The following is a 7,455-nucleotide window of genomic DNA, read 5'->3' on the forward strand; positions in this document are numbered from 1 at the left end:
AGTGTCTGTAATTAGGCTGCAATTAGGCTGATTATACACTAGCTGTCTGACAACACAGTAAATCAGGAGAGTGATGAACCTGAACAGTCATTCTACATTCACTAAAACATCACTTTGATGCTGTGTTAATTAGTGATTGGAGCATTTGTATTGGTTCTTATTGAGTCTGCGTATAAACAATGGTAATGTTGCTGATATTAGAAAAAAATGTTGATTATTAAAAAATGCACATTGTGCACTTTGCATCGTAGTCTTCTATTTTGATATTCAACGTGGTATGGACATGTCACCAGCAGGGAGCAGCATTGCACAGCAGAGCTGTGTAAAAACAACTTCACCACAGTATGCAGTGATTTATTTTGTGTTTGCCATTGAGTCAGCTTATGTCTTCCTCTTCTATTGGAGCTCTGGCGGCTTCACCAGCCTCTGTCAAAGACAAACTCTCCTCTACGTGCTTCTACATCTGCATTGCTTGCTGTTTGGGGTTTTAGGCTGTGTTTCTGTGTAGCACTTTGTGACATCTGCTGAAAAAGGGCTTTATAAATACATGTGATTGATTGATACTCAAAGACAAACTCTTCATAATGTGGCTTGCAGACATGCCCCTCCCCCCAAGATGACCCCAATATGCAGCTCTATTTCTTTGGGTCTGGGACTCATTCACTCATCACCCTGTGAGGTCCAGGACTTCCCCAGGCCTCCCCCTATCAGCCTGGGCCAGGTTTCGTTTGATATGTGATATGTGAATAGTTCATGACTGGGTCTCAGTGACAACAGATGACCTGTAAGAGTGTCTATAGCCCCTGAGGGCCTCTCCTCCTACTGGCTCTGGGGTCCTTCCTGCCCACCCAGGGTGATAACAGACTCAGGGTATGGTTAGGGTTGTGCATCTCTCTCTTGTTTTCATTTTCTCTGTCTTTCTCTGTCTCTTTCTCTCTCTTTCTCTGTTGTCTCTCTCTCTCTCTCTCTCTGTTGTCTCTCTCTATGTTGTCTCTCTTTCTTTCTGTTGTCTCTCTCTGTCTCTCTCTCTCTCTCTCTACCCCCATCAAGATCTTATCATACTGGTCATTGAAAGCACACCTGAATAGGAACAGCTCTGGCATCCCTCACTCATGGTGGTGACAGACCGAGAGGTGAGGTAGAGTGTTTGTGGTTATCTCTTACGGTACACCTCCATGACTCAGAAACGTTTGCAGGAATCCTCATGGTTGGCATCCTCACATGTTGCCATATTGAAAACATACGATCTTGTCATTCATGCTCTCTCTTTGATCACAAATAGAGGACGCAGGAGCAATATGCAGAGATCTCTTTCAAATTGTCCCTTGTGTCAGGGGAGGAAAAATAACTAATAGGGTGGAGAAATTTCTAAAAACAAAATTCTATGATTTATATCTGATTCTATTTCTATAATGATCCTTCATGTTTGTTGCCTGGAATTCCACTGACTATACTGTTCCACTGACCGTCATTTCCATACTCCTGTGGCATACTGGGGCATTCACACTGGAGCTATCACAATAAATTGGGTATCCGATGCTCTTAAGTTTCTCTGCCTTTGGTAGACCCTGAAGAGACTATAATGTTTTTGAGGGTATATCATACATTTTCCAAAAATGTATTGCAACTGAAAACAATTGTCTTCCTGTTGACATGTACATGACTATCAGAATAAAAGTCCGGGACAAACCGTTCAAGTGGTTTCACAGCGCAGTCAAAAGGGTCTTGTTTCACTTGATGTTCAAGCCAGCGAAAAACTTTTGATTCGTACATTCATTTGTCTGCAGCCCTCCGGTCATGCCGCAACCACAACAGATGGTTGGAGTGTTTGATTTAGTTCACAGTTATGGCGTATTTGAACTGGAATCAAACAACCTCTATGAAATCTAATTGGAATTATGAGAACTTACATCCCTATAAAGAACAAATATGTAAAAAATAAAAAAATCTGCATGATTGGGTGTGGGCAGATAGAAAATGCCAGATATGTGAGGGTGTCTGAGGTTGTTTTGTGGTTTTCACAGTAGGGTGGCTAAACCTCAACGCTCACAAGCAGGGTTTAGGTCGAAGCCGTGAAAGACACACAAGGCCTTAAGCTGTTTGTCAGAGCTGTGTGTGTGATAGACTGTCAACAAAAATGAGCACAGAAGCACAGAGCAGGATTGTGCATTAATGAAGATCGCATCAGTGCTACACACACACACACACACACACACACACACACACACACACACACACACACACACACACACACACACACACACACACACACACACACACACACACACACACACACACACACACACACAAATATGAAATATTGAACATTGTAACAGCTTGGTGATTTAACATTAAGAACATCAACATCAAAGTTACAAAATACTCCCTTGATTGGCAGAAGTTAGAGCGTTGGGCCGTTGAACCAGTAACCAAAAGGTTTCTATTTTGAATCTCCAAAATTGCAAGTTAAAAAAATGTGTCGTTCTGCCCTTAAGCAAGGCACTTAGCCCCAGGGTCGCGGTCAATAATGGCTGATCCCTGGCCATGACCCCACTCTCCAAGGGTGTCTCAGGGGGAGTTGGGATATGCAAAAAAATACATTTCCATTTCACACCTCACACATGTACAGGTTACCCACTTGTACATGCAGCGAAGCAGGACAAATATAAGCACCCCCTATTTGACCTTTGGCACACAGAGCCTGAACTAACCACTGAACGTGAGGACTGATTTCCCAGTCTTACTTCCATTTGAAAACAAGTAGTTTGATTTCCATCTCCAATACCTCAGCAGCCTGCATCTAATTGTTTCAACTAAGTATTATTAAGTTACTGGTTCCACAGCCTTTTTTTTTGTTTACTCAACTTTTCAGTCCAAGTGTCAGCTGAGTGTTACCCAAACTTACAGTACCTTCAGAAAGTATTCACACCCCTTTTCCCCCATTTTTTTGTGTTACACAGTGGGATAAAAATGGATTTAATTGGTCAACGATCCACATAAAATACTCTGTAATGTCAAAGCGGAAGAAAATTTCAGAATGAGAATGAGACAGGTTTTCCTCTAGGACTTTGCCTGTGCTTAGCTCTATTTCATGTATTTGTATCCCAAAAACTCCCTAGTCCTTTCCAATGACAAGCATACTCATAACATGATGCAGCCACCACCATGCTTGAAAATATGAAGAGTGGTACTCAGTGATGTGTTGTGTTGGATTTTCCCCAAACATAATGATTTGTATTGAGGATTTCTTTGCCAAACATTTTTCAGTTTTACTTTAGTGCCTTGTTGCTGTCAGCATGCATGTTTTGGAGTATTTAAAAAAAATTGTACAGGTTTCCTTCTTTTCACTCTGTCATTTAGGTTAGTATTGTGGAGTAACTACAATGTTGTTGATCCATCCTTAGTTTTCTCCTATCACAGACATTTAACTCTCTAACTGGTTTAAAATCACCATTGGCCTCATGCTGAATCTCTGAGCAGTTTCCTTCCTCTCTGTCAACTGAGTTAGGAAGGACACCTGTAACCTTGAAGTGACTGGGTGTATTGATACCCCATCTAAAGTGTAATTAATAACTTCACCATGCTCTAAGGGATATTCAATGTACAGTATGCTTTACAAATGCTTTAACCATCTACTAATAAGTGCCCTTATTGGCGAGGCATTGGAAAACCTCCCTGGTCTTTGTTGTTGAATCTATACTTGAATCTATACCTTACAATTATCTGTATGTGTGGGGTACAGAGATGGGGTAGTCATTTAAAAAATCATGTTAAACACCATTATTGCATACAAAGTGAGTCCATGCAACTTATTATCTGATGTTGTGTCTTTGGCATCAATAAAAATACTTATAAAAAGACATTACAGAAATAAATTCTCTGTAATTATTATTACAATCTACTCAAACCTTAACTCCCTCTGTGATGAGGTACTGGTCTCTACTCAAACCTTAGCCCTCTCGTAATTGAGGTAAGCTTAGTCTGAAGAGGATTTTCGTAGGTGGGGGTTATATTCGTAACAGCAGAATGGGGCTGTCCCATGACGCCAGATCAATGTCTGTGCTCAAGGGGCGGGCCCATGATTTATTTAAACTCCAAAGGGAATTGGAGTTTCCTTCATTAAACAGTTTAAACTCACATTACATAATTTCACAAAAAGTTTAATCTTTACTCGTTCATTTTATACAACAATTAGATGCAAGCCCCACAACTGAAACACTTGTATAAACTGAGTTATGGTCATGTGGCTGTATTGTCTCTCCTGAGTTTCACAAAATTGTACCAAACGGACCAGTTCGTAGCTGGCTACTTCACCGACCGTTTATACATTCTCCAGAACATGAATATTGTTCAGTTCTCAAATTCTGTGATGTGGAAGAAGTTCCTTTGTTCTCTCTATGAAAACTCACTCTCTTATACTCTGGCCATGAGGAGAGAACTCCTCAAGGAATTTATGACCTGTCTAACAGAGCCTGTTGGTGGGGGGTGAGAGAGAGAGAGAGAGAGAGAGGGATGTTGTAGAGAGAGGGGGATGGTACTTGCTATCCCCAAAGAGGGCAACGCCATGACACTGACTTGTTATTTAGGCTTGCCGTAACAAAGGAGTCGAATACTAATTGACTAAAGACATTTCAGCTTTTCGTTTTATATTAATTTGTAAAAATGTCTAAAACATAATTCTACTTTGACATTATGCAGAAATGGGATACCTTGTCAGTTGCACAACTGACGGCAGGCAGCCTAGTGGGCGGCAGGCAGCCTAGTGGTTAGAGCATTGGACTAGTAACCAATAGTTTGCTAGATCAAATCCCTGAGCTGACAAGGTAAAGATCTGTTGTTCTGCCCCTGAACAAGGCAGTTAACCTAACTGTTCCTAGGCTGTCATTGTAATAAGAATTTGTTCTTAACTGACTTGCCTAGTTAAATTTAAAAAATGTGTCTTCTGCATTTAACCCAACCCCTTTGGTTATTACAGGTGCAGGGGGCTGCCTTAATCAATGTCATCGGCACCTGGGGAGAAGTTGTTATTGAAGGTTAACAGCCTTGCTCAAAGACATAACAGCAGGTTTTTCCATCTTACCAACTCAGGGATTTGAACCAGCAATCTTTCAGTTACTGGCCCAATGTTCTCAACCACTAGGCTAACTGCTGCCCATAAATGGGGTATTGTGTGCCGATCACTGCCACAAAATGTAAATGTTGAGACACAACACAATGTGGAAATAGCCAAGAGGTGTGAATACTTTTTGAAAGCACTGTCGCTCCAACTTGAGAAAACTTCAGCAAATAAAAATGATGTGTTTGATCAATTTGTCTCATATGTTCATTCAACTATAAATTATTATTTGGGTATCTGACCTACAAAAGGCTGTGGAACTGGTTCCACACACTTTCAACGTTCTTATAGTGTGCATGTTCATTGAAACATTATTGATTATATAACACGTTCTCACCTGGGATTTGAACTTGTAACCTCTTGGATGAATGAAATTCCAATCTCCCTGCTACTCCGCTGCGTGTGTAACCGATCAGTTAGTCTGACTATTCTCTCCTCCTTGTTATCGTATAGTTGTCTGGAGGGGAATATTACTCCTGAATCACTATGATGAATAAAATAGTTTGTCTGAAGTGTAATTTAGCAGAACTGATATTTACTTTGAAGATAAAGTGCAGCAATAAAGGTGAAGACAATTATTGACACAGACATGGTGGCATAGCAAGAAGCTTGATGTGCTATGAACCAAGAGGTGTGAGTTCAAACCCCAGTTGAGGACATGTTGAATATAAATGACTCGATATGAACGTTTCCCTTCTAATCATGTGTGTCAAATATGTAAGTTGGAAACATTGTTAATACCACTGTGTGTGTGCAACTAATTCCACAGCCTTTTTTAGTTGAATGAACATCTGAGACAATTTGAGCAAACACATCATTTTAAGTTGACTGGGTTGTTTGTTTTCTCATGTTGGAGCTAAGTTTGGGACAACTAAACAAGTTACGTTCAGGTAACACTTTGACTGAAGAGTTGAGTAAACAAAAAAAGGCTGTAGAACCAGTTACTTAATAATATTTAGTTGAAACAACTAGATTTGTTTTTACAGTGTGGTCCACAGTCCCACTACTTAAATCTCACACAAATGCATGACTTTACTAAGACAGCAGGCAGACACATTTCTGTTCTTCCTCTCCAACTAGAAAAATATGTTTGACACAACTAGTCACACTGTGGAATCCTGAAAGTGTTGCCATGTTATAGTATATTCTCAAAATGAACCACCTTTGTCTGAAAGACCCTGTGGGCGGCCCACTTTCCTAGATTAACCGATATAAATGTTTACTAGACCACTGCATACTGAACTAAAACTAACAGCAGCACTCTACTGTTAGTAGGTTAAATAATTCATTATAACTGTGACTAACTAATGACTTTTGTTCAATTTGTCCTTTGCTGAGCTGGCCAGGCTTCAGATGCCTGACAGCACATCATGTAGAAATCGATGAACACACACGCCTCTGGTGCTGACATATATACAGTGGTGCTTGACATATCTATCAATAACTCAGAATTAACTGTCTTTAGGACTGTCTAACAACAGCGATATTATTACTGTAAAACAGGGCTTTTGAGCAATGACAAAGTGAACAATTATGAACATAGACAATCTAGCTAACATGTACAGTTAAAGTCAGAAGATTACATACACTTAGGTTGGAGTCATTAACCTCTTCAACCTATGGGGGCGCTATGTCATTATTGGATTTTAAAAAACGTGCCCGTTTTAAGCGCAATATTTTGTCACGAAAAGATGCTCGACTATGCATATAATTGGCAGCTTTGGAAAGAAAACACTGACGTTTTCAAAACTGCAAAGATATTATCTGTGAGTGTCCCAGAACTGATGCTACAGGCAGTCAAGATGAAACCTCAAACAGGAAATGAGCTGAATTTTTGAAGCTCTGTTTTACTATCGTCTCCTTATATGGCTATGAATGTGCTGTGAACGAGCTTATGCTCTCTGCCGTTCGTCCAAGATGTCTGCAGCATTGTGACGTATTTGTAGGCATATCATTGGAAGATTGGCCATAAGAGACTACATTTGCCAGGTGTCCGCCCGGTGTCCTTTGTCTAAATTGGTGCGCAATTCTCAGTGGCAATCATTTTACCATGCCATTCAGAGGGAGAAGCACACTTCCAGGAACGATACATCATGGAAGAGATATGTAGAAAAACACCTTGAGGATTGATTCTAAACAACGTTTGCCATGTTTCAGTCGATATTATGGAGTTATTTTGGAAAAAGTTCGGCGTTTTTATAACTGAATATTCTTTTTTTTTGGTAGCCAAACATGAAGCAGAAAACGGACCGATTTCTCCTGCACAAATAATCTTTCAGGAAAACTGAACATTTGCTATCTAACTGAGAGTCTCCTCATTGAAAACATCCGAAGTTCTT

The sequence above is a fragment of the Oncorhynchus keta genome, chromosome 37, assembly GCF_023373465.1.
Source record: "Oncorhynchus keta strain PuntledgeMale-10-30-2019 chromosome 37, Oket_V2, whole genome shotgun sequence".
Classification (NCBI taxonomy): Eukaryota; Metazoa; Chordata; class Actinopteri; order Salmoniformes; family Salmonidae; genus Oncorhynchus; species Oncorhynchus keta.